The 27,034-nt window shown below is 31.4% G+C and overlaps 1 long non-coding RNA gene across 1 annotated transcript; it reads right to left on the reverse strand.

Moving 5' to 3' along the window:
- Positions 1–39: 39 nt before the first annotated feature.
- On the reverse strand, positions 40–22,458 carry LOC118195932 (uncharacterized). Its single transcript, XR_004759338.2, has 2 exons — positions 22,016–22,458; positions 40–1,671 (listed from the first exon to the last, which is right to left on the reverse strand). It is a non-coding gene; the product is annotated as an uncharacterized LOC118195932 (long non-coding RNA).
- Between the last annotated feature and the right edge of the window lie 4,576 nt (positions 22,459–27,034).

Below are 27,034 nucleotides of genomic sequence, written 5' to 3' on the forward strand. Positions count from 1 at the left end.
GAAAATTGATAAAAAGAATTGGATGATTTAGCATGTAAATGCATGAAATTACAAGCTTTATTTATGTGATAAAAAATTGAAGTTAGCAGTACACATGAATTTGGACTGTATCATACAAAACAATGGTAGCCAACTTATTATAGGTACAGTTTAAAATATATATACTGCCACCACTGGGTTATATCTAATCACCATTTAGTAATAAATTTTACAATAATAACTGGATTAAATCTGAGTTAAAATAACATGTTGCAGATGAAGAAGGTTTAAATATAAGTTTTATCTTTAAATATTCAAAACTAGTCCTGGAATTTTATGAATATTATCTGATTCTTATCGCCTTAGAACCTGTAATAACTGGATTGTTTTGAAGTACAGCAACACTTCTATATTCACAGGTAATATGTTCCAAGACTTACGAATAATATCAGATACTCGGGATATTCATGTAACAAATAATTAAATGTTAAATTAATGCTGCAAGTCAGACATCAAGAACAATAAATAAAGCAGAAATAAATGCTCTGTTCACTATTATGTATTATATACTGCAACACAAAGTAACGTAAAATATATAACATATTAGAATTACAGTAAAGGATTCGTATATTTTTAACTTAAACTACAAAAGACAAATGAGAAACAAAGCTTCTTTTGTGCTATCTAGCATAAAAATTTTAAAGTATGGTAAAAAAAAAAAAAAAGCACTTTCCTAACACTATCAGTAGGACTGTTGTAATTCACTACTAATGACAATAAGGTGAATATTAATGTTGAATCCATATATAAAAAGAAATATATGTGCAGAGATGAAGACTAGTCAGATTTTCTACGTGCGAGTGCGAGCTCAGAGTTTGTAGAGATTTTCTGTAACATTATGCATTTTCCAAGTCCTGCAATAACAATTTCCATCAGTCATCCTTATCTAGATGAACTGAAGTTTGACTGAGCCGCATTTCACATTCATAAAAATCTTTCTGTTCTAGTTAACGATCCTAATTTCAATCCAAATTTGCCTTCGGCCTTTAAAGAAATTATGTTTTAGTTCTGGTTTCGCATTTCACGTTAATAAAAATCTTTCTGTTCTAGTTAACGATCCTAATTACAATTCAAATTTGCCTTCAGCCTTTAAAGAAATTATGTTTTAGTTCTGGTTTCACCAACAGATGGCGCCACTTGCTTATTCTTGTCTAGGCTTTCTTATTTTATCTAATCATTATTTCCTATCTTGTTCATTTGCGGTTTTGCAGCTGAGGATGCTGGTTCGGTAAAACCATCGAAACTAGTCCTGTGAAAATTTTGTAGCTATAATGCTGATTTTTGTTGTTTGACTTCTGAATTAGTATTTATTCGGCGTGTTATTGTGTCTTAATCTACAAATCAATAAGTTCTCCAAAATCAATTTTCAGCTGTACCACTGTTAGAATCTGCAAAAAGGCTGTATGTCCATGTCCTGCATATTTGCACAATATTTATTATCAGATAATATACAGTCAATGAAAAGTTGGGAAGTTTCTGGACTATCCAACATAATGCTGCCATTCAGTGTAGTTTAAGATCTTTATTTTTTAAACAGTGCAAAAATACAAAAGCCTGCTGTATATAAGATAGAATGAATTACTTAAGCAGTGACTTCTCTTTCAGCAGCCAAATAATTTTCTTGTATTTTTCCTAAGAGAAATATCAACTAAAATGAATCTCTTATTATACCTCTTACCATTTTCATAAAGTAATTTTAAACAAAAAGTAATAACAGCTGTCGCAAAAGTAATTCATGAAAACAGTGATTTAAAATTATACCTCTCATCCAGCCATTTCATAGCATTAATGTAAAAATAATTTTCTGACTTAGATTGTTTCACATGATGTTCAATATACATAATGTGCACAAGTTTTTATCCGGCCTCTGTTTTCACAACCATTGGTCATAAACATATACTTCCAGTCATAAGAATGTTTAAAATGACACAAAGGAACAAGTTTTGACATTTTTAAATCTCAGAGAAATTAATTTTTTACATACTTCTGCAGAACACAGAATGCTGTACAACAAAATTTGACTAAGACATTTGATTTAGAAATTGGGAATCATGTTCAAGGGTTGTACGCAAATTGAAGAGTGAAATGTTTGCATTTGTACACGACTAAAAATACTGTTTAGAAAAAAAGTGTCTTGTGTTTACAGATTGAATGAGAAGCATATCTGTGCAAATTATTGTGAAAAATACTGACTAATATAATCCTTTAAAATGGAGAATCTTATAGAATTCGTGTTCTAGAAAACACTGGTAGATTTCCATACCAACATATAGCCAAATCGTAATTTGATCTGCATTAATTAAAAATGTTTGTACTTTAATGAATTTTTTGTGCAATTACCAGATTATTATAAAGATATTTTTAGATTATGAAAACTTCAAAATCATTTGAGTGAAAATTCTTTCGGCATACCCAACATAATGTTAAATTAAACGGAAAAAAAATCTACCCCAATTTTATTTATTAATCAACTGCTCAATGCAAATCATAAATGATGCCATAAATTGCCAATTTTGGAATTATATATCTTAGTTAATTTTGACTGTATGGCTATCAAATAGAATTGATGTATACAAAACATTAATTATGTACGTTTTGACTGATTCTAGGTACGATAATGCGAATGTAATAGTTCTTCTGCATGCTAAAATTTTTTTTACTTCCTTGTACAAAGTAAAGGAAGCATTGTAATCGCAAAAAATTTCGGGTTTGCGTGACATCTGTACATATGGCCAGAATAAAGGACACTTTTTTCCAAAACAGATTGTAAAATGAATTCACGACAGATTTTTTTGTGACATTTATACATAAGTAGGTATCTTACAAAACTCAAAAAAGAGTAACCTTACAAAGTTGAAATTTTGTGTATTAGATTCCTATAACATGTAGTTGTGCACCTCCCATTTTAGTTGCAGTCACCCGCACCAAACGTATATAAATATATATATATGCATATACCCAAGTTCTGTTTTTTTTTTTTTTTTTCTTTTTTTTTTTATTAGTTGTAAATTGTGCATTTTTTCCTTTAAAAATGACTGAATTACGAGGGCCATCCAGGAAGTAGATTACGTTTCCGTCTGTGTCCGCTAGGGGCGGGGCTAGCGCGGCCATCTTGGGGTCAGAGCGTTGCGCAGCTCAGTCTGCATCTAGCCGTGCTAGTGAGAGGTTCGTGCTGTGCTCCGTTCAGATACTGTGACGGTTTGAAATGTCTGCGTTAACTGAAAATCCTGCGAGGTGCGCTCAGTAATAAGGTTTCTGACTGCAAAAAGCTGTAAACCGATAGAAATCTATCGGCAGCTTCGTGAAGTGTATGGGGACAACATTATCACTGAAGGTGGATGCGTCAGTGGGTCATAAGATTTCAAAATGGCTGAACCAATGTTCACGACGAAGATCGAAGTGGGAGACCCAGCATAGTGACCGCCGAACTTCTCGAAAAAGTCGATGCTAAAGTCCGTGAAAATCGAAATTTCACAATAACGGAACTTTCTTTGAGTTTTCCACAAATTTCGCGAAGTTTGTTGCACGAAATCATCAGTGAAAAGCTTGGTTACCACAAGTTTTGTGCAAGATGGAAGGCAAGAAGAGGTAACGAAGTGGTTGAAGGCGCAGGCGGCCGAATTTTTCGACGAAGGAATTTCCAAGCTCGTACATCGCTACGATAAATGCCTTAATTTGTATGGTGACTATGTAGAAAAGTAGTATTTGAGTGTGGCTTTCATCTGTATATAATAAAATTTGTTTCCTAGACTTTGTTTATTTTTTTATTCCAAAACGTAATCTACTTTCTGGATAGCCCTCGTATGTTGTTCTAATGTTCCGATTAAGGTTCTTATGCTTTTAGTTAATCAAGTGGGGCTAGGGCTAATGAAGTCACCAATTGTTTACATTAGAAACTCTTGCTGATTTAGAATTTCTCTTAGTAGAACAGTGAAGGTACACCAACATCAGCCGTCTTTTTTGACGAGTAGGACCAATTGCTTGTTTTTGTGTTTTTTCTGAATTGCTTATTTTTGTGTAGAAATCCTAATTTTAATTGTAAAAAAAAATTTTTTTTTAACTGTATTTGGTGTTTTATGTTTTTCTGGATTTTACAGTTCTTAATGAAGATGTTTTGAGCTTTTTATGTATTTTTGCCTTGCCGCAAAGTGAGAACAGAATTAACTGAATGAGAAATAAATACCTCCAATGAAATTCAAGGAAATAAGTTTAAATGAAATGCAGCAAGAAAATGTGTATAATTTAATAGTCTGTAAAAGGAAGTTATGTGGCGTTCCCATTGGATGTTTTATCTGATATATTTCAGTTGCATAAAATATTGAGAAAAATACACGATGAAGATACAGTCAAAAGTCGTTAATTCGGACACCCATAATCTGGACCTCAAAGCTACAAACTTTCTGCGCATGCGCGTAAGACCTTTACGGCTGCGAATATGCGTGTGCGCATGCGCAAAATACGTTTACGAATGCACGTTTAATGTATAACGGACAGTATAAGCTAAGCTAAAATTATCTAATTCAGTTAATGTTGCAGATTGCATTGTTCCTTAATCTTTGAATTGGATCCGGCTTATTATTTTTTGCAGACTGTTAGAGCAATTTTATAAAAGTAAGCTTGAACTTTCGATTATGTCAAATAGAATTTCTGATATATATTTACTAATATGTAAAGGATCTACATAGCAAAAGTATGTTTCCATTAAACAAAAAGTGGAATTGCTGCAAAAAATGGATAAAGGCATATCCTTTGTTTATCTAACCATTCCAAAATCTGTTTATCAATTTCACGCTGCTCTGCGGTGCGCAATGAATTGGAAGTTGATCTGTCAGCACTATCCTTATCTTCAGGGCAGATGTTTTTATTTTATTTGGCTTATAATTCCTTACTAACTGTAGTATTTCATCTCGATGTACTCCGTCTTTGATATGATTTAAATCAAATTCCTCGTCATTATAATTCGCTTCCGATAAAGAAGATAGTGACTCAGAGGTTATTGAAAACGAAAAAATTTGGATTGACAAATAAGTTGGTATTCTCGACACAGTAATTATAGGACTTGAACGGCGGAACTTTGTAACTGAAGAAGAAATTATGTCTGTTTATAGAATTAAAGAGAAAGTATTATCATATAAAACGAAACAACTTACATTGAAAGAAATATTTAATAAAGTAAACAAATAAATATTAAGCTTTTTTTTTTTGTAAATTTTGATACCCTTTAGATCATAATTGTTCTTTATTTCATAAATTACAATTTCATATTTTTAATTTTATAATTTCTGCATGCCATCTTACCAGATTTAAACTGATGATCTATAATCCGGAATCGCCAAAGTCCCGACGAGTCCGGATTAACGACTTTTGACTATATAATTTTACTCAACAATTTTTAAGGAATATGTAAAATTGTTTTGGCATTTAAATAGTAAAATAAATCATGATAACTTAAAAAATATAAAGACAGTGTATAGGCCTCTCCTCCTTGTCAACAAGCTATTTTTTTCCCACTCTTTAGCATCAAAACCGATACTTTCAACAGTCTATTCTTTTGTACATTAAATTTATATTGCTTAGCTTTTGCTTGTATTAGTAGATCATACATGTTTTTTGGCAACCAAAAAAACCAACTGGTTTGTTTCGTTAATTTGTAATCTTATACAGCCCGTAAGCCATTGGATAAATAGATAATATATGTACAGGAGAAAATATTAGATGAATAGTTCAGAATAAGGGATATCAGAATTATGAGCGATTATTGCGACTGCATACAAATAAACTTAAGACAACTGTGAGATGTCTATCATATTGAAGGTGCTTAGATTAAGTTTATCAGCTGGGAATGTGCAATGTAAGCGTTGGTCTGTTTTCTAAAAAGGCAATTTGCTCTCTAGAGTTTCTTCTTTCAAAATCATATAATGTTATATTAGCTTTGTTTAAACATGCACCACAACATGTTTCAAATTATCAGCTATCAATAATAATGGTAATTTTTTATTTTATGTCAGTATTAGGATAATTGCAGAATCGTGTTAATTAGAAAAAAAATGAAGTATATTTCTTGCATGAAGCCATATATGAAGGATTGTATGCAGAATATATGCATATGGTCATTTTTATAGTATAAATTAATATGCTTTTGCATTACTTTTTAAAGTAATTATAGATTAACATTATTTATTGTGGCAGTTATTGGATGATAATATTTTGTTATTTCATCAGGTCTATATAAATTCAAGCAGCAACATCTGAAAGTTGCTTTACAAGGGTCACTCTGACATTTTTGAGATATACATAGGTTTTTAAAGTTATACATAAGAAATTTTAGGGATGTCAAAGTAGTCTCCTCCAGCATCAAAACACTTCTGTAGGCGAATTTTCCAAAGGTTAAATGTCTCAAACAAATTCATTTCTTGGAATCGATGAAAAAAATGCATTTATAGCCTCATCAATCTTATTTTCGGAATGAAAACGACATCCACATAAGTTCTTTTTTAGATTAAAAAATAGACAAAAAGACAGGGACACTCTTGGAAGGGCAATTTCATCTCGCCATCAACCTCTGAGAACCATCTCAGAGTTCAAAACTGGCTTGCTGCAGCAATGGGAGATCAATTGCCATACAGACTCCTGTCCAGTATGATGTCAAGCTCTGCAACCTGTCTAGTTATAATTTATAAGAGTCACTAATGTCATCGAACACAGTTAAGAAAATGAGGAGGATAATTTACTGCTTAATGGTTCATCTACACTGACAATAAAAATAAAAGACCTTCAACAGCACTATCCAATAAAACTTTTAAAAACCTCTCATAGCAGCCATTTCCATAATATCTGAAACTGATCAGTATTTCTTGGAAACAAACAGATTGAGAACATGAGTGGTAGTCATTTTCTTTACGGTGACCACTTATAAGGTAGCACAAAAGTGCTTGCAACAACAGGTGCTCATTTTCAATACATAATTTCTAAAAACAGAAAAATGTAAGTATATAGAAAAATGCGGCAAAATTTAAATTGTCATTATCTTTTTCGATTTGTTACTTTTAAATAAAATAGATTGGTGAATATATTATTTTATGAAGCACCTGCAATAAACAATTTTAATTGAATATGGTTTTTCACTAGAAAAAGCTTGTTCTTCCAGATGACTATGCATTTATGGAGACCCTGACGTGCACAGACCACTAGTTGTTTAGCTCGCCTCTGAAACTGCTCCAGATGGGAATATATGGATGACTTTATGGGGTTTTACTTAATCTGGTAAAAGTTAGTTAGTCCAAAACACGTAACAGACGTAAAATGAATTATTGCTATAACTGAAAATGACTACAAAATCAGAGAAAGGTTTAAATAAACATTTTAATTTAATTAGAACTTGAAATACACATTCTTGTGCTAAGAAGTGTGCCAACTACAGCTCATTTTGATGCAACCGAAAGAACAAATTCAATTTAAAATGTAGACTACTAGTCAAAGACTACACAATTTAAATATACTAGAAACTGGCTCAGTAACTCACTGGCATATCGTATTCAAGTAATGGCAGCTATGTAATGCAAAGCCAAATTAATTGCAACTCATCACAGCTGGCAGAAACACACTCTGCCTTGCAATCTCCAAACCTCAGTTTAAATAATAGCTAACTCATTTATATTCTGGTGAGGAAAGGAAAGGAGAAGTTAAAGCAAAGGCCAGAATTAAAAATAACTGGTTAAATAATAATCTTACAACTTTAATAAGTTAAGATTATTATTTTTATGTAAGATTAAGGGATATCTTATTAGTGATAAGTTTCCTCACTCATTCTGAAGCAAGCTATTTATTATATGGATTACTGCATTTATCACTGCTACCAAATAAATATTTTGCCAGATCATCAAGCTTTTCATTGAAAATCAATTTTGTGCTGTTTCAATTGATCAAAATTACAGTAACTGGAATTTTTGAACTCTTATTACAAACAGAATTAAAAAATTCTTTTCCATAGAATTTGAATGCTGAATTCTGAATAAACTCATGATTATTCTATGAGTAACAGTGAAAAAAAAAATATGCAATTGGTAATACAAAACTCTAAAATTTTTAGGGTAGGGATCTTCAAACTAAAATATTTTACAGCTTTGAAAAAAGCTTACTGTGAAATAGATGTTTGAAAAATATAATAAAATACAGTGTTTTTAATTTTTTTAATGTAAAATTAAAATGTGTTTACATATATTTCTCGACAAAAATATTCATGCTTTTTTGTGCATTCTTAGATTTTTTATTTTTATGTTTTTAGTCTAAATTATTTTTCATTTATGACTGGAAATCCTCAAACTTTTAAGCTTTGCATAATCTTGGGTATTACGTTGTGCAGATTTTTGATTGTATTTCATTTGTGAAGCTGAGGAATATAAATGGACTTTTTGCAGCAAGTGGCACTGCTACCATGGAATAAATAAATAAAACTTCTAAAAAAAATTCAAATTAATGAAGTACAAGATAGGGAGCCATAATAAAGTTTTAATGGGATGAAAGTAAACAATGTGTGAATCGACAGGAAATTTGCTATCATTAATGAGAAAACCTACATATCATCCAAGAGAGGCTATAAGTGGCTTATACATTTTACTGAGGAAAAGTAAATTTGAATGCTCAAAGTCGTTCCCTAAAGGAAGACCAATGACTAGATGGTTGGTTATACGACATTAAAAAAGACTTAAAAACTTTGAAAATTAAAAATTGAAGATGAGTCATTGCAGAGTAAGGGGCTTGTGAAGAGGAAGGTCATTCCAAGCCAGATTAGTATGATTTTTGAATTTAGAACCACCGAATTGTATCATGATAATTACTGTGAATATATATATGTTAATATCACAAATCACAGAAGATTTATTCCTCAACAGCTTTTCATATGAATGAAACTTATAGGCATATATAATAAAGCTTTTTTGAATAAAAGTAAGGCACAAGTAAACCAAAACAAATGGCTCTGGAAAATGTTGAAAGATATTTTCACTCCTGATGATGATTGCAAGATGGAAATAATGAATTATCACAACTGAAGGCAGAATTTGCCAAATTATCTCAGCCTGGTACAATAGCTTTACTGCTGCCACATCCATTCAAAATAATTATTTTGATATTTTCTGCACCTTCCATTCTAGCTAAAAGCAAAAATATGACATATATAAGAAGTTAAAAAATATTTCAAAGTTAACTGGCACATTGAGGTTAAAATGAAGTTTAAAAGGTGATAAAACTTTAAACTGGGAAGCCAGAATCATGTTTAAACACAAATAAAACGGAAGTACAGCAGCTTTTGTGGACAACCCATCAGCTCCAGTTGACAAAGCAAACAAACAGGTTGGTTGCGACAGTTCCTGTACTTTCATTTTATTCGTGTGAAAATATGGTTCCCGCATGTCTACCTAAAATTTTATCATCTTTAAATATTCTTTTCATAAAGAAAGCTATCAGAGTTCTCAATGGCAATCATTACAAAACTTCCAGAAATTACCAAGAATATGAACAAAACAACAAGCTAAAAATATGCCATTTTTGAAATTGGCTTCAGCTTCCAGAACAGGGGTTGTAAAATGGCATATGCCCTCCACAATATTTACAGCTATGAACAGCCAAACATAATATAATAACCTTGAGTTAAAAGGTCACTGTATGAAAAGGCACATTCCTAGCAGTTATTGATAAGAGTGATATAGAATTATCAAACGGATGATACAGTTGACAAATGTTGACCATGAGAATTGTTTACTTTGCAGCAAAAACAAAAACCCTTTGAAGCAACTTCCCCAAATTACTATATTGAACAAACTGTGATACATCTGTTGAGAGAAGTGAGTGCTCTTGAGAAAAATAAGGCAATGGAACATAAAGTAGCATGAAGGTATCAAAATATGCACATTATTATTCTAGAAGGCAAACAATGTGGGAGTTGCTATTCATTACTGGCATTTAAGGAAACAGTTACCTTAATTTTAAATTCAGCACATGTTTTTTACCACCTCTACCATCTCCACTGAGAATATAAATATTTTTGTGCCTTATTATATATATTATGAATCCTTCTGCCTGTGAATCTAGTATCATTATTACTTATGATGAATGCATCTTTATTTTGCTCTCAGTCTTGCCTTATCTCACTATATTACCATGCAGTGGAGTTCACTACTGCCATCATAAAGCTATATACATATGTGTGTATGTTAAACTTTACTACAATGGAATACTTTATCAGCACGAGGATGATGTAATGCTTCAAACCTAACAGGTATGTTAATTTTGCTAATCTATGGCTGCAAATATTGTGAACACTCCTTTGACTTTATTAGCTGTGATGTGAGTTGCACTGATTTGAAATGCTGTATGTTGCAGCTATTGTTTTATTCACGTATTAGTGAACATCTGAGAGTTTCATGGGAATTTTCATCAGGAGGTCCAATAGCTTTCCTTGTTAAAATAATAAATAAAGTAATTTATGGTCTACTTCTGGAAGTTCTTCCTCTGAGCAGGAATTATCTAATTGCAGTAACAGGTTGGTTGCGTTTTACAGTAACAGTTTTACAGCAGAAAGTTATGGGAGGGCAGTTACATGCCTTCTCTTGACAGAGGTTTTATTTTTTGATTGTCTTATTTTTGAATCTGGATTTTATTTATAAAAGTGTACTTTCTATTTTATTGTGTGCCAACAATGTTTGATGTTATATACAAATTAGAATTCAGATCAAGAACTGGCATCTGTAAAGGATGGAATGTAATTAGAACAATTGGAATGCTATTGTGACGTCGTGAATGTTCCAGTAGTAGGAAAGTAGAACCGGTGATGCATCAATTCTTTTATTCACAACGCAAGAAGACACAGCTACAGCATTTAATTAAAACATTTCGAAAACTTTTAACAACTATCCGAGTTGGTGGCACTATTAGAGACATTTTATAAGATCACACTCAACACCACTGGACAAATAAAAAATCTCCACACACTTCAACCCAAGCTGAAAACTGCCCTTCTTCTTGTGCAGGCACAGTCCTCTGTAACGTTGTTGCCATTCATTATAATATGCATGTTATCTGGAATTCGTTATTTTCATTTTTTCTTGTTCTTGTTATTCTGAGTGACAGTTAAAAAATTTACTAAGTTCTTTTACGAAGTAAAGGGAGTATTGTAATCACAAAAAATTTTAGGTATCATATTTCAATGGGAATATTCATTTTGATTGTTCCTGAATCTATTTAGACGATTTTTGTTATGCCTGCACATTTGCACAGAATAAAGGACCTTTTTTTATTTATAATATTAATTATGATTAAAAATAATATGTTATTTTGAATGGGGGGACTATTCTTCATTAAGTGCCCATTTTTAGCTGGCAGAAAATATTAAAACAACAAGTATAAAAATTCACACAACTTGAATGATTTCACAGCTAAGAACTTGGAACCTGCACAAGATCTGCAGTTTGCCATGCCCAATATATTTTGAAAATGCAGAATTGATTATTTCTGCAAAAAATATATTTAAATAAGAACAGGAGACGTGATATAGTACCACAATGTTTTTGAGATACAGAGAAAAAATTAATAAAGTGCTTACTCCTGAATTTTCCACGCTGTGTATTAGATTGACATGCAGTTCTCTCAGTAACAAAGTGTATTCTCAACAAATAGCGAATTGAAGGTCCTGAGGAAAGCTAGCTGGATATGTAATGATGCAAGTCTGTATTCTTGTGCATCCAACATGATATACTGAATTTAAATCCGGAGAATAATTGGGTTATTCCATCTGATGGATTTGTTCACTCTCAAGTTAATTGACTGTTAATGCAGCATGATCGGGACAAGCATTAGCATCCATTAAGAGGAAAGTATTACCAATTTCACCCTAGACAACTTGACATACAAATCAAGGTCATGTGTGTATATCTCAGCATATATAGTTGCACTGGCAAAAATGTTTAGGACAATGCAGTCAAAATGATTCTCACCAATACCATGATTTCACCATTTTTATACCCGAGCCTTTCAATGATGTTCTCAGGCTTATTGCCTGCATTTTGGTCCCTCAAATTGTTTGGAATTACTCTCTAAATAAATATCAGACTCATCAGTAGAAACAAAATGAAGCTCCTGTCCATGATACTCCAAGCATGATTATATCTGCACCACTACAGCTAGACCTCAGTTTAAACCTCAGTCAATGCAGCGCAAATCATAGCCTTCCTTGCACTATATACAATCCCCTTTTATGCTTGGTATATCTGGACAGTCAAGTTCTTGCAGCTGCAGAAACTCCCTTGCAATCCGGGTTCATGTCAGTTATTTACTTGTTGTGACACATTTTAACTTTGACTTGACTTCTACACAAATCAGTGTCTTTAAACCATTTCCAGATTCTTGACATAATGTTTTTAGTTATTTTTAGGACTTAACATACCTATGTCTGTATCTATCCTGCTTTCATTCTCCCAACTACACAGCATTTTTCAGACTCCACTCCATCAAATGTTCTCTCAACAATATGTTCTACTTTTCGTAGATGAAAAATTTTCAATTACTTTTATATACCTTAAAATTAGATTTCGAAGCATCTCCTGTGGCCGTCTAAATAAGGGTGCGTCTTATATGCCGTCAAATACGGTATTTGATGTCAAAGATGCTCATGGACCATTCCCTGAGGAATAAGCTTTTGCTCACTGCAAAAAAAGATCTCAGCACAAAATGGGCTAGAAACATGTGAAACGAACTATTGCATGATGGAAAGTTACAGTTCTCTCTAGGTAGTCTAATCTGAACAGCCTACATTGTAAACATAGATGTAAACAAAAATCTAACCATGATTGCATGCATAGTTACAGAAGTAATATTCTGGATGTTTAAATTATATTATCATAAGCAGGAATTGGTCAACCTGAATTTCCTATTAACCCTCTGAGTGGCACAGGATTTTAGATTCGTCATGAAGACCAATATTTAAACAGCATTTATTAATTTAGTTTGTATAATTACTTATTTTAGTCTGTATTTTCATACACTTACATTCCTCAAGATGATATTTACATTATTAAAGAAAGTAAGGAAGCAAAATATCTTAAATTATAAACTAATATATGCCAAGAAGCAAAACTTCTGATGATCGGATAAAGCCAGTCATAACGCTGAGGGTTAACACCCAGATATGCACAGACATTCTATAGCATGAATATATGCCTCCTATTCAAAAGTAATTTGAAAATATATTAATCTGCACTTTTAAAACAATTCTGATGTGCCACTAAGCTAAAATGGTAAATAAAACACAAATGATCACTGTATATAAGTAGCAGTGCAAAATGGATTATATGTTTTGATTTCTTGTATCTATTTACTACTTCCTAAAAAAAATGGCTGTAGAACAAGCACATCTATACACTGACATAACCTCCATAGTTAACTTACTTCAAAAATATTTGGAATCAAATGGGTCAAAAAAGGTAAAAAAAAAAAAAAAAAAAAAATCTGGCACAATGACACAGCTTTGGGAATCCCAATACAAAGTCCAAAATACGGATATCCAATATCTGGAATGATCTAAAATCTAGACCTCCAGCAATCTTATTTATTTATTTATATATTTTATACATGTACATTTAATATTTTTTTCATAATAAAACGTGGAGAGTTCTGACTTTTATTTTCACCTCAGCACTAACACATCTCTATATTTAAAAATTGATCATTTATTATTACACCTACTAAATAATTTATATCCCTGACACCAGCCTGGAAAATCATTATTTATTATTTTTTGCTTTCTTCCCTGCATGACTATCAACACATGGCAGCTTGAATAATGACTCATGCAGTGAAGTCTAAACAATTTTTTTAAATATTAATAATTGAATACCAAAGAGCAGGTTAAACTTTTATATTGACTTCATATTTGCCGATGATAACAAACTTTAGCTAATTATGTTGCAAAATCTTGAGTGTGTTGATGAGGAGAAATTTACAAAAATTTCATTCCATGTGCAAAAACCAGAATTTGTAAATGATATTCATGGAAAAAAAGATTACATTTAATGTTGTTTGAGAATAATTAATCTGTTATTCAGATATGCCCAGGACTGATGCAAGAGATGGTGTGGTAAAATTTAAAGGAAGCAAAGTTTTTAGAATTTAAAGGCACTGGGATGCAAAATTTTTAAATTTTGGTAGGTGCTTTGCAGGAGATTTAGACCACACAGAGACAGACAGCACTCGGCCGCAAAATAATGCAGCCTGGATGCCGGTCCTGGGTAAGTCTTAACTATATATGGGAAATTATTTATTCAGGACTCAGATAAGTTATAAACATGTATGGGAAATAGGTGTTGGTGTAATAGCTTACTAAAACAATATAAATTAGGTTTAACTTCATCAGCTAGCAATAGAAGCATGGCAAAATTGAGTGGAACAATATGTCATTCGTCACTAATCTCATGATAAATTGCCAAAAGTGTAAAGTGTAGACTAGTTGATGATAGCCATGAAGGTTTTCAGATATCGCAAACAAAAAGCAAAATTTTCTAATTAATGGAATTTCTGAAGAAATGGTAATAAATAAAATGAATATAGGTAAAGATTTTAATTTCAATAACAATGCCTCAATCATCAACAGATTAACAAATGGCGAAATCTGTAGTGCAATTCTAAAGCCAGAAAATATAACTTTTGATAATGAAGAAAGTGACAGAGAGGCTCTTCAGAATGAAAAAATTTCAAATTCTTGACACAGCAAAATTACTGGATTTAACAAGGAAACTTTATAACTAAACAAGAAATTATGTCTATCTCTATAATTAAAGAGAAAGTGTTAGCAGTTAATATGAAGCACTTTACAGAACTTACATTGAAAGAAATATCTAATACAAAAAATAAATAATAAGCTTTTTTTGTAAATTTTGATTCCATAATAGTCATAAATGCTCCATTATTTCACATTTTTCAGTTTATATTTTATACATAATCTTACTAGATTTAAATTAATGATCCAATATCTGTAAAAAATCCCAAATTCAGAATTCCCAAAGTCCTGATAAAGTCCGCATCTTCAACTTTGTACTGTACTTAATCAATTCTATTGCTGTGAAATATTGCAACAACAAATATAAAAATATCATTTAAAAAAAATATTTATCAACAAGATTAGAAGAAGTTCTATGAAGTTTTACCATAACAGTTTTCACTTTTCCCCACTATTTATGGCCAATGTCTTTTATTTTATAATGCTTGCACTGGTGATAGTGTCTCTCTTTACAAAAATTGTATTAATAGCATTTTTAATTAATTCATACTCTAAATATATATAGTTTTAAGATAACCTATATCTTTATTTAGTACTTTTGTGTTATGCTCCTGCCATGCATTTCGCCGGCACAAATCTCGCCAAGCAGACTTTATTGGCAACAACATACTACAGTAGACACATAAAAAATGGGTTAATCTTTGGATTATGGTAACTTGGCGAAAATTCGTCGACCAGCCCTGCTACAGCAACCTGCTAGTTTTTGTTTGGATGTCATTTTGTTTTCATGAAGTAAAGGCTTTTTTTTTTTTTTTTTTTTTTTTTAAACTTAACATTTTTTTCCAACAATCTGCTAGCCGAATTACACTTATGCTAGAACTTTTATGGAACAAAAGTGTTTAATCATGACGAAGATTAGGTGCAAAATTGAGACAAAGTGCAGAATCACTCACTGCTTGCCATGTTTTTAAGAATTGCACATACACAGTATCATCCATGTACACGTCGACCTATTTTCACTTAAAAAAACATCCCAGAATTGCACAAAAATGGCATTGCGCACACTCTTGACTTTATCCATGTACACTGCTAAAGTCCTAGCTAGTAATATTTATCGCCTTACCAAAATGTCGCCAAATTCCAAAGATTGTTACCATATTCCAAAGATTAGCCAAAAAAATGTTAACAAATGTCAGTTCTAAGAATTTTTTATTTTGAAGGCATAAACATTTTAATATCGTTTAAAATTTTGTAAAAAGCCAATAAATAAAGACAGTAAATTTGTAAAAAAGACATTAATTTAAGAATTTACTATGCTTTCATTGTTTAACATCCTGATTCGCCGGTTCTTATCACGTGACCCCAAGTGATCTTATCTCATGTAAACTACACTAAAAAAATCAAAGTCCCTCAGTAATTATCTACATTAATTTCAAGTTAAATCAATTTCAAATACAAGTTTAAATGCAAGAATTATTTTAATTCATACGAATAGCTTACTCAAAAATTATGTAAAATCGCAGTGCTTTACTTCGCTAGTGCATTCTCATTAGAATTGATGAATTTAACCCTTAACTTTGCCTTCAGGTGAGCGGTGTGATTGCATCCTAATTGACTTAATTACCGCGAATGGCCTTAAAAAGCATTAAATTGAAGTATCTGGTAAAAATTCTATGTAGTAATTGTATGCCAGTATAGAAAGAAACAATCAATCTTATAAGAAATGGCTGAGACTTGTTTTGAAAATGAGGCATAAAAGGTTACCAGTGAGGATATTCCATTTTGGCACCAGTGGTACCATTATTGGTGACTTTATCGCTTGCACCGGTAAAACAGAAAAGTACCAAAATAAAATTTAAATCATACATAGTGTTACATAATAAACTGAAAATTCAATCATCAAAAATTCCAACATAATGTAGACAAAAAAAAAAAAAAAATTACAGAATGTTTTAAAAAAGTTCTTTTGCACTTCAAAACATGAAATTAAACATAATGAATATACCTATTATTTACAACACACACAGATTATTTATGAGTATTATATGCAATATGTATAGATGTCCTGTATAGATTATATTAAGTGCCCTGGATGAAGAAACAGCAAAATAAATGATGAGTTTGGGCATCCTTTGGAAATGGCTGATCATTCAGGAAGGAGAGAGATTTCCTCATAAATGTTATTTTAATTAATCCTTATTAAAATTTAACTAGATTAATTAAAGATTTTCAGAATTAAGGTGCATTCATGTTTAATTAAGACCACAATGCTGGTATTGGCACAGCTTTAGTCCTTTTTGGCGACATTTTGGAGCGATAAATGAAAAATTATGATAACCTTGTTATTTATAGTAACCCTAAATACTGAGCCGAAATACATGTCGCCATTTCTGTCCACGTAACTTTAACGAATTTGGTAGGTATCAGAGCTTTGATAGCAGGAGGGATAAATTGCATGTTTTTCTTAAAGTTACTTTCATGTTAGTAAAGCACAAAATTTAAAATATTTTTTAAAAGAACCAAAATTTTATAGTTAAAACTGTTGCTTTTAATATTACATTACATGAGTCTTGACATTTTTTCATATGTCAACTCTGCGTATTATAAACTCCATCTCTCCCCTCAAAGAAAAAAAAAAAACACTTTTTAAATAGCATGAGGTAAACTCTTGGTGTTTCCTTTGCTAAGGAACCACATGCAAATTTAGACTTCTTAGATGTTTCTTAAAATGAGCAATGATCAAAATTACCATGGTCTAAAAATAATTTTTTGCCTCATTTCTTAAATTAGAACTATAAGGATGTGTAATTGCATGAATTCGTAGACCAAAATTAGGTTTCATTATTGCTTTTATAACATTTTTATAATTTGTCCGACTATAAAAAATATAATGTTGCTTAGATTATGGTTTATTGCTTATAATAAACCAGTTCTCAATTTTTATAAATCTCACAATTTAATAGCACCTTCACTGAGTATTATTACTTTTATTAATACTAGTATGTTGACATAATAGTCGACTTTTTATTTTAAATTTTATGCAAATTTTCTACATTACTTAAACATTTAATTTAACAGAAATCTGATTTTTTTGTAATAAAAATTATATACTAAAAGTAAGAGTATAATTTATATATAAAAATTTGACTACATGGCAAGCACTTAGATACTGATTTCAATGTCTTTAAATGTAATTATTATAAAGTTTAGATATATTCTTATTAAGATATACTCTTATTCTATTAAAAAATTTAAATGTACTGAACAGAAGGTACACTTTGTGCTTACAGTCAACCACTTGTGGCAAGATAACTTCTGATAACAATTAAGTTCCAATGTAAAATTTAAATTCAAATAAATTTGTAGCCAAAGGCTAGATAAATCAATTTGATGCAAAGTTGGTTCAAAACTTAACCGGCATTGAATTAAATTATCAGCAATTATAATGCAGGACTGAAGACTACAAATCTTATCTTATCTAGCAACCTAGTAACATGTCCTCTAAAGGCAAAGCACAGTTTATTTTACAAATTACAAAACTTCATTTGGATTTTGGTGGGAAAACGGATGGGCAAGTAAAGATCCCAAACATAAAAAAACTGTGGTTACAAAATAAAAGAACATTACATTATACTTTGTTCCCTGATTAATTATTCACTACATGAAATAGTGTAATGCATTTTTGTTTGCATCATGTACAAATTATTTATTTTATTTAAATGCTGTCCAAAACTGAACAGGATTTTGCAAACATATAGACCATATTTTTCGACCTATAGATGCAACATTTCTTCACTTCAGAAGTAAGATTTAGAATTAAGAAATAAGAAGAGAGAACAGTATTTACGAATAAAAATAAATCTATATGCTGGCTAGCAGAAGGATGCCTTCATAAAGGACATTTTAAGAGCAACTGGCTCAGATTCACATTGCATGTAAGGAAAAACACAAAAACTCCCATATAGCCAGCCTGAACTACTGATTAGTGGCTTATCACTTCACCACTAGTGGATTCCAATGACTGTTCGAATCTCTCACAGAAATCATCAGTTATGATTATTGTTGTTGTTTATGATTACCATTGGTACAAAATTTACTCATTATGTTAATTTAATTTTAGCTTTTAAATTATAATCATAAATTACTTGTAATAAGTTGAGTGATTAAAATATACACACTTCTTAATATTTTTACCATTTACAAAATTTAATCATAAAGTATTTCTAACACTGGTAAAAAATTTACTCGTCATAATTTAATTTGATTTCCTTCATTTTGAAATATTTTTTTATTTTGTTTTAATAACAGAATCTAAAAAACTAAAGTAACATATACTATCAAAATCGTAAAAAACAACCTTATATTTAGCGTAGGTATAATGAAACACTCAATCGATTTCGAGGGCAGCTAAAGGTTCCTCCTCATCAGGAGAAAGAAATACATAGAAAGAAGAAAATAGGAATCACAGAAACACGTGGTGCTTATCAGTACTGCACGTGGTTATAACTAGATTTTTAATCAGAGTTGCACTGGCCGCCTACTTTTACTGAGCCAGGCTGTCTGATCAAGCATAAAGAAATATTAGCGAAGTTAAAATAGGGAGCGAGGGGCAAATGCACATTACGCTCAAAATCTGAACTTCAAATAATGGAAAGCAACCACTGAACGGATTTTTATACCCTCTGGTAGTACCAAGTGCGAGGAGGTAACGCCATCTATCGGCAAAAATAATTGAATTAAGACAGTAGAATTTTAAAGGCATTAGGAAGGACTGGATTGGACTTCAAATCATTAACTAAACTTTCTAAATCTTTGTGAATGTGAAAAGCCTCAAGAAAATCCAATTCGCCTATGGAAGAAGCCTTTTGGATGATTTTTGCAGACCCAAAATCAAAATTATGGTTAAAAGTCCAGCTATGATACGCTATTGAAGACTTGTTAATTTCCCCTTTTTTGACATAAGATTCATGTTTCTTGATACGAAACTTCAACGCTCTTTTTGTTTGGCCAATATATCTTAAACCACACTGACATGATATACTATAAATTCCCCAAGAATTCAAGACAGAAACGCAATCTTTTAGAATCGAAGGGTGAATTTCATTATACCTACGCTAAATATAAGGTTGTTTTTTACGATTTTGATTGTGACATTAGCGTGTTTCTCTTCTAGTCTAACATATACTAGTTTGAAATGCATTTATTAACCTTTTGTAAATTTCATTATTCATAACTTGCCTTTTAACATAAAAATTAACCTTTTGTAAATTTAAAATATTAGCTAAATACTAATATAATATAATAGAAATATTAACTAATTACTTAAAAATTAATATTTAATACATTAATATTAAAATTTGTAATTTAATATATTAACCTTTTGTAAATTTCATCTATCATAACATAATCACTGCCATAAATTCATTTACAGTAGTGTTTTAAGAATTTATCATAGCAGTACTAGAAATGTTGAAAATTAGAGAAAGACTGTTTATTCTAATTAAGCGCTTATTTTTGAAGATTGTTATTTAGTCTAGATCGGGTTTTGTTGACAATCCGCCATTTTTTTCCGATTTTCAAAACCGGGTCTACCTTGGCGACCGAAGTTTGTGACCAAATCAAAAAATCGCCAAAAAACCAATACTAAAGCTGTTCCTTGGTATTATTTGTATCTAAGTTAAAATTTAAACTATTAAAACTAGGTTAGATTATTGGGTTACTTTTCCCTTATCCACCTACCACACATTTTGATGGGATTTTTAATTTAGGCAACTTCCAGTATGAGTAGGTGTTGACAAATTCATATAATAGAAATTGTTTACAACTACTAATAAATGCCACACACTTAATGATGCTGCTATTCTTGGGTCTAGGCATGTGTTTGACTCCTCTTTCACAGGCAACAAAATGTGTGACAGGTGCATAATAGAAAAAGTATTGATTATTGATTGGCAAAGCATATGAAGGTTACTTGATAAAAAATACAAGTGTGCTGCTTATGATAAAATCCTAAGCAGCACGCTTGTTTGGTGCCAAGAGTCAAATCCACATAACAGCACAAGGCTTTAGAACCCTTATTTGATTCAGCAATTGATACGCTATTAAAATTAACGGTACAGCTTGAGTATAGGACCCCATTGGTGATTTTTGGCTTGGCGCACTTTTTGGACAGTTACTTTACTGGTAACCCAGTAAATTCTAGAATACTCCACTTCGGCAACCCTGTCACATTCCCGTGTGTTTTAAACTGGAAAGTGTAATTTTCTTCGAAGGAGCAAAATATTGATGTATTTAACAAATTTCTAGAAATTGTAAGGGGCACTTTAGTAAGTAGGAAGAGTACTATAGGATTTCTTTGTAAATTTACCATGATTTTGTAAACTTTACTAAATTTCCAGCATTTCTTTTATTTTTAATTTAAACATTTATTCTGAACTCCTGTTTTCAGTTTTATAACTTAAAACTTGCATTTTCAATATTGCTGCTTAAATTATGCCTCCATGGACTTGTGTATTTTCAAACTTTTCTTTACTTTTAATTTAAACATGCATTCTTAACTTTTGTTTTCATATTTTTAATTTAAACATGTATTCTGAGCTCCTATTTTCAATTTTACAGCTTGTAATTTGTATTTTCAGTATGACTGCTAAAAATATCCCTCCATTTATTTATTTATAGTTTCACTGTTTAAATATATATTCTAAATTTGTATTTAAAATTTTTCTTGTTAAAATGTGCATTCTAACATCTATTTTCAATTTTAACTGCTTTTACAATATGCAATGAAATATAATAAATTTACAATTTAACTTGCCAATATATTTTAAAATATGCCCCTACTTACTTATGTACCTTCAAATTTGCTGTTTAAACATATATTCTAAAATTGTTTCTGGTTAAAACGTGCTTTCTAACTTGTATTTTCAATTTTAACGGCTTTTCCATGGCTTGGCCAAGCCAAAAAATCGCCGATGGGGTCCTATACTCAAGCTGTTCCAAATTAACATTATTTATATTATTAATGTAATCCTTGGTCTTTATTTTATTAATAATCAATCTGTCCCTCCATCTTAGTAATCATTAGCGTACTGTGTAGCCTTTTCTGTGGTTTAAAACTTCACATTTTATATAGAATGCTTCTGGCAGGGTTTAAAATTCCATTACGAATATTTTTCTATAAAAATTTTTAAAAGTCTGCTTTATTATTACCTTTCTTTGAATAAATGATATATATGGCAGAAGTGGCATCTTTAGTGATAAAGGATTATGTCGCAATTCTAGAAGGAAATTCCTCTCGTACGTTTTTACTTCCATGGCGTCTTGAAAGATTTTTTAGGTCTATATGAAAAACCAAATCGTGATTTTCAAACTACTTCGGAACTAGTTCTTGCTATCAAAATTTCGAAGTTATTTACTTTTTTTAAAAAAATGTACACGTAATATGAGCAGAATTCAGTCCGTAAGTATTCCCCTATTAGAATAAACGCATTTTATTTATTTGCCAAAATGTCTGCATTAAATCCTGCAAACACCAGAACTGAAAAACTGCGAAAACGATTCCACGCTTTTTCGGATGGCCTAGAGTCTCCTTTTCCCATCGATAGAAAGACTTGTGTCAACGATAGGGGAATGGCCGGTTTATCGATTACGAGTTTCAAAGCCCGTCTGGAAGTGTCTACCCGTACGACGTCGGACGGCTAGCTCTAACATGGTAAAAATGCTAAACGTACGACTGGTTGCGCAGAGACCATCTGCGCATGAACATGCCTCCAATGTGCCATGCGAATCGAGCGCCATTTTGTTCTCGAACGTGGTCGGATGGTGTGGTGAGTGTACGAGTGATATCTATTGTTCCAAATTTTAAGTTGAAATTCAAATAAATTAAAATTCTAATGCGTTTTCCACTTAAATGAATAGTCTTTTTTTAAATTTAATTGTCTTTTTGATTAATTTTAATCAATATTATTTTTTTTCTTGCACAGACCGCAATTATAGGCATAATTCGTTTTCTGCTGAATGTATAGGTAAGAATTATTTTTGATTTTGTAAATATTTAATTAACTTTGAATACAAAATTATTTATGAATTGTATATAGTTTATTGGTTTGTGTGTGCAGTTAAAAGGAAGAAAAAAAATTCGTGGTGTTTATGTTCTTATTCACCCATATTTATTATTAAATACTGCGAAATGTAATATATTCTTGTATTTCTGTGTTCTTTTGAACAAATATACTCATTTTTTCATGTTCTCTTTGATATCGTATTAATAGTAATGTTAAATATCTGGCCGAGCAAATATTTTGGTTATCTGCGCTCCACTTTCCATACGTTCAGCTTTAATAATGCATCTAGTTGAACATGCTTAGCCAGAAACATTAACATATTAACTTCAGCCGAGCTAGAGCGTGTAATATTAATACTAAATCCTAACATTCTATGTACATTTATTGTAAGCAATTCTAGTATTATTCTGTTATTTGTAGCGAAATTAAAAATTGCAGCAAGAAGCAGTAGCTTTTGCTGTGATGTAGTTGTTATTAAGCCCAGTTAAATGTTCTCTTGCCTGTATGCAGCCTGGTGTGGGTGTGATGCGGCTATTCTCATTCTTGATTGTAAGGTAAAATTAAAATTTATAATCCATTATCTGCTTAAATGAATAGGTTTTCAATTGTAATTATTTATGTTAATTCATTTTTCTAAAGCAAACTGGTGAATGCGATCTGGCGTTTTTTTTTTTCCTGAATTTCTGCATGTATAGGTTAGTAAAAACTATATTTGTAATTATTTAATTTCAGTACAAAATGTGTATTAAATGTATATAATTTGTGTGTATTATTAAATTTCAGAATGTAGTTGCAGATTAAATAATTACATGGTTCTGCTCGATTCAGGGTAAGAAATGAGTATGGTGTACTTCAAAGGTATTCTTTCAATGCTGTGCGCATAACTCCTATTTTCTTATTCAAATGTAATTGTATGGTGTGGCAGTAATATTGATGTGCCTTTTTTTTTTTTTTTTTTTTTTTTTTTTTGTTGTTGTTGTTGTTGTTGTTGTTGTTGCTAACGTACTTATTTACACAAATTTCTTATTACATTCTGTGAACAAATTTATAATTTTGTTGTTGTTATTGGATGAGCATTGGTGCTAAATGTCTAGCTGAACAAATTAATATTTTTCTTAATATCAGCAAATATTTCAGTTATGTGTTCATTTGGCAGCATTTACTACAAACCAGTTTTAATGTTGCTTCTACTTAACCAGAAACATTAACATCAAAGTTGAGCCAAAGTATGTTTTGCCAGGAAGCTAATGTGTGCTATTTTTTATGAGATTCTGGCCATGTCTAACCATATGCTTTTGCAGTGCCTTTCTTATTTTTTTGTCTGCCATGGTCCATATGATTTGTTTTTAGGATTACAGTATTTTTAAATTGTTAAACTTGTACTCATCTTCAAACGTGTCTTTTCACAACAGCAATATGGTAAAACTAGATATTATGGTCCAGATTGGTGAGTTTTAAAAAAATTGCCAAATCGATTGTTTTCATGTGTTTTAGAAAATCGCTAACTCATCATATTGCCGGTTACAAATTTGAATTAATTCTGTAAACATGCAAAAATATCTAAAACAGGACTTCAAGAAAAACAATGAAGAATCACCCACTGCTTGGCGCATTTTTAAGAATTACACATCCTCGGTATCCATGTACACATTGACCAATTTTTTACTTGAAGAAACATCTTAGAATTGCACAGTCGTAGTCGAGAAGTTGAGTATGCAGCTGAAATCATAGAATGAATGTCAGTTTGTGTTTGCTTCACTGTGTTTCAACAGTTCTTGTGTTAAGTTGGCATTAAGGTAAAAAATTACAAGAAGAAAGGTTCAATGTAACCTTTGTATGTATTTATGGGATTTTGTCTTTGTAAGTAAGACAATGATTACCGCATCAACAAATACATTTTAAACTATAGGAAAGCTCATTCTAATAATGTATTGAAAAAAGTGGAAAATGAGGGAAATATTTTTAATAAATTTCAGCACTGTAAAGTGGGGGGTGAATATAGCAATTCATCATTGGCAGGTCTTCGATAAAGCAACATGCATCATAATAATCATCTTTATGACTAAAGGTAAGAATCAGCCACAGTGCCAAAAAAAAGTCCCTATTCTGTTTTGACATTCAAAGTTAAAATATGCATCAGATGATTGTATAGTTCATTAATGCCATATATTTTGTTAATTTCACAAAACTGGATCAAATTATTTCATAACAGTAGTATATAAATTTCATAAAGTTGCCAGCTGGAATGTCCTCTGGAGCAGGATTTTTAATTTTCTTTCCTGTTTCAAGGGCAAACTTGCTAGCAAATTCCAATCTGTGTAATTATGTCCTATATTAACCCATTAAATGCTGTGGTGCTCATTTGGTTATCGTAAACAGTCAAAAGTCTTTAATTTGGACTCTTCGGCGATTTTGGATTATCGGTTTTTTTGTATTATAGCTCATCAGTTTAAATCTTTTAAGATGGCATGCAGAAATTATAAAATTAAAAATATGAAATAAAGAGCAATTATGATCTAAAGGGTATCAAAATTTACAAAAAAAAGTTTAATATTTATTTGTTTACTTTATTAAACTTTTCTTTCAAAGTGCACATGCGTAAAGCATACATTACGCATAGTCGAAATTAGAAAATTGCAACCAGAAAACTATTTCATGTGTATTCATGATATTTATAATGATGAATTTGATTTAAATCATATCAAAGACGGAGTACATCGAGATGAAATACTACATTTAGTGAGGAATTATAAGCCGAATAAAATAAAAACATCTGCCCTGAAGATGATAGTGCTGACAGATCAACTTCCAGTTCATTGCGCGCTGCGATGTACCCCCCCCCCTCTCCCGCAGAGCAGCGTGAAATTGATAAACAGATTTCGGAATGGTTAGAGAAACAAATCACCTCTCTGTCACTTTCTTCATGCCTTTAACCATTTTTTGCAGCAATTCCACTTTTTGTTTGATGGACATCAAAACATGCTTTCGCTTGTAAATCCTTTGATATCTCCAGAATCGGAAACTCTTTTCGACATAATCGAAAGTTCAAGCTTACTTTTTATAAAATTGCTCTAACAGTCTGCAAAAAATAATAAGCCGGATCCAATTAGAAGATTAAGGAACAACGCGATCTGCAACATTAACTGAAATAGATAATTTTAGCCTAGCTTATACCATTCATTATACATTAAATGCATATGCGCATGCGTTTAAGCATATGCAGAAAGTTTGTAGTTTGTAGGTTCGGATTAAAGACTTTTGACTGTATTTTAAGCCACCTAGTAACACCATCTAGCTATCTCGGAGGGGAAAAAAGGCAACATTCAACTCATCCACTGAATGTCATCTGTAGAAAACCTAAAGTGATCACTACCTATACGCTCTTATGCTGAGCTCATGTTCATTTCCACATTCCACTCTCCTCTTATCACAAAAGCGAAACATGTGTTTTGAAAACGGATTAGACATAGTGGATTGAGGCTAATTTTGGTCATTGTGATTTTACTATATTATTAGTGAGTGTTGATTAAAGTGGTTATTTACTTCTAGCAACAGTCCCTGCTAGACGGGACTTTCCTGAGAAGCAAGATTTTTGGTAGCACTAGTTTAAATAGGAGGATTCTTAGAAAAAAAAATCCCACCTAGCTACAGAAACAATGTAGCGGCTATGTGACAGTTCTTCAAACCTCACCAAAAATGTTTCAGCTGAAACTCTGTCCGGGGTAGAAATGAACCAATCAGATGAAAGTTCTGCTTCTGAAGGATCATGTGGTCCCAATCTGAGCGATAATCGATTATTGTTTGGCGTTGTCTTTGTAGTAAGTGAAAATGGTAACCTAGCTACATGGGTTTCCTGGAAATGTGCGGGTTTTGAGAATTGCCCCTTTCGTCATCCAGTTCAGCATAGCCGAAAGATAATGCGATTTTAAAAATTAGATAATGCTTTTTTTTTGTTTTGTTTGTTTTGTTTTTGTTCAGTGTAATTTGTATAGATGATGGACACAAATTCATAAAGCCGCATTTGGAGATTACAGTTGATACTGAATAGAATTTCAACAAGCATTTTATGATTGCATTGTACAAGAAAAGACTTGAGAAAAGCTTTGAAAGAATTTAAAGATAATATGGGATTCCCAGAACCTCTGTAATTCTGCCTTTGAAGATG

This window comes from Stegodyphus dumicola, chromosome 3 (genome assembly GCF_044657685.1).
Source record: "Stegodyphus dumicola isolate Sdum_Otavi_A_Nest chromosome 3, ASM4465768v1".
Classification (NCBI taxonomy): Eukaryota; Metazoa; Arthropoda; class Arachnida; order Araneae; family Eresidae; genus Stegodyphus; species Stegodyphus dumicola.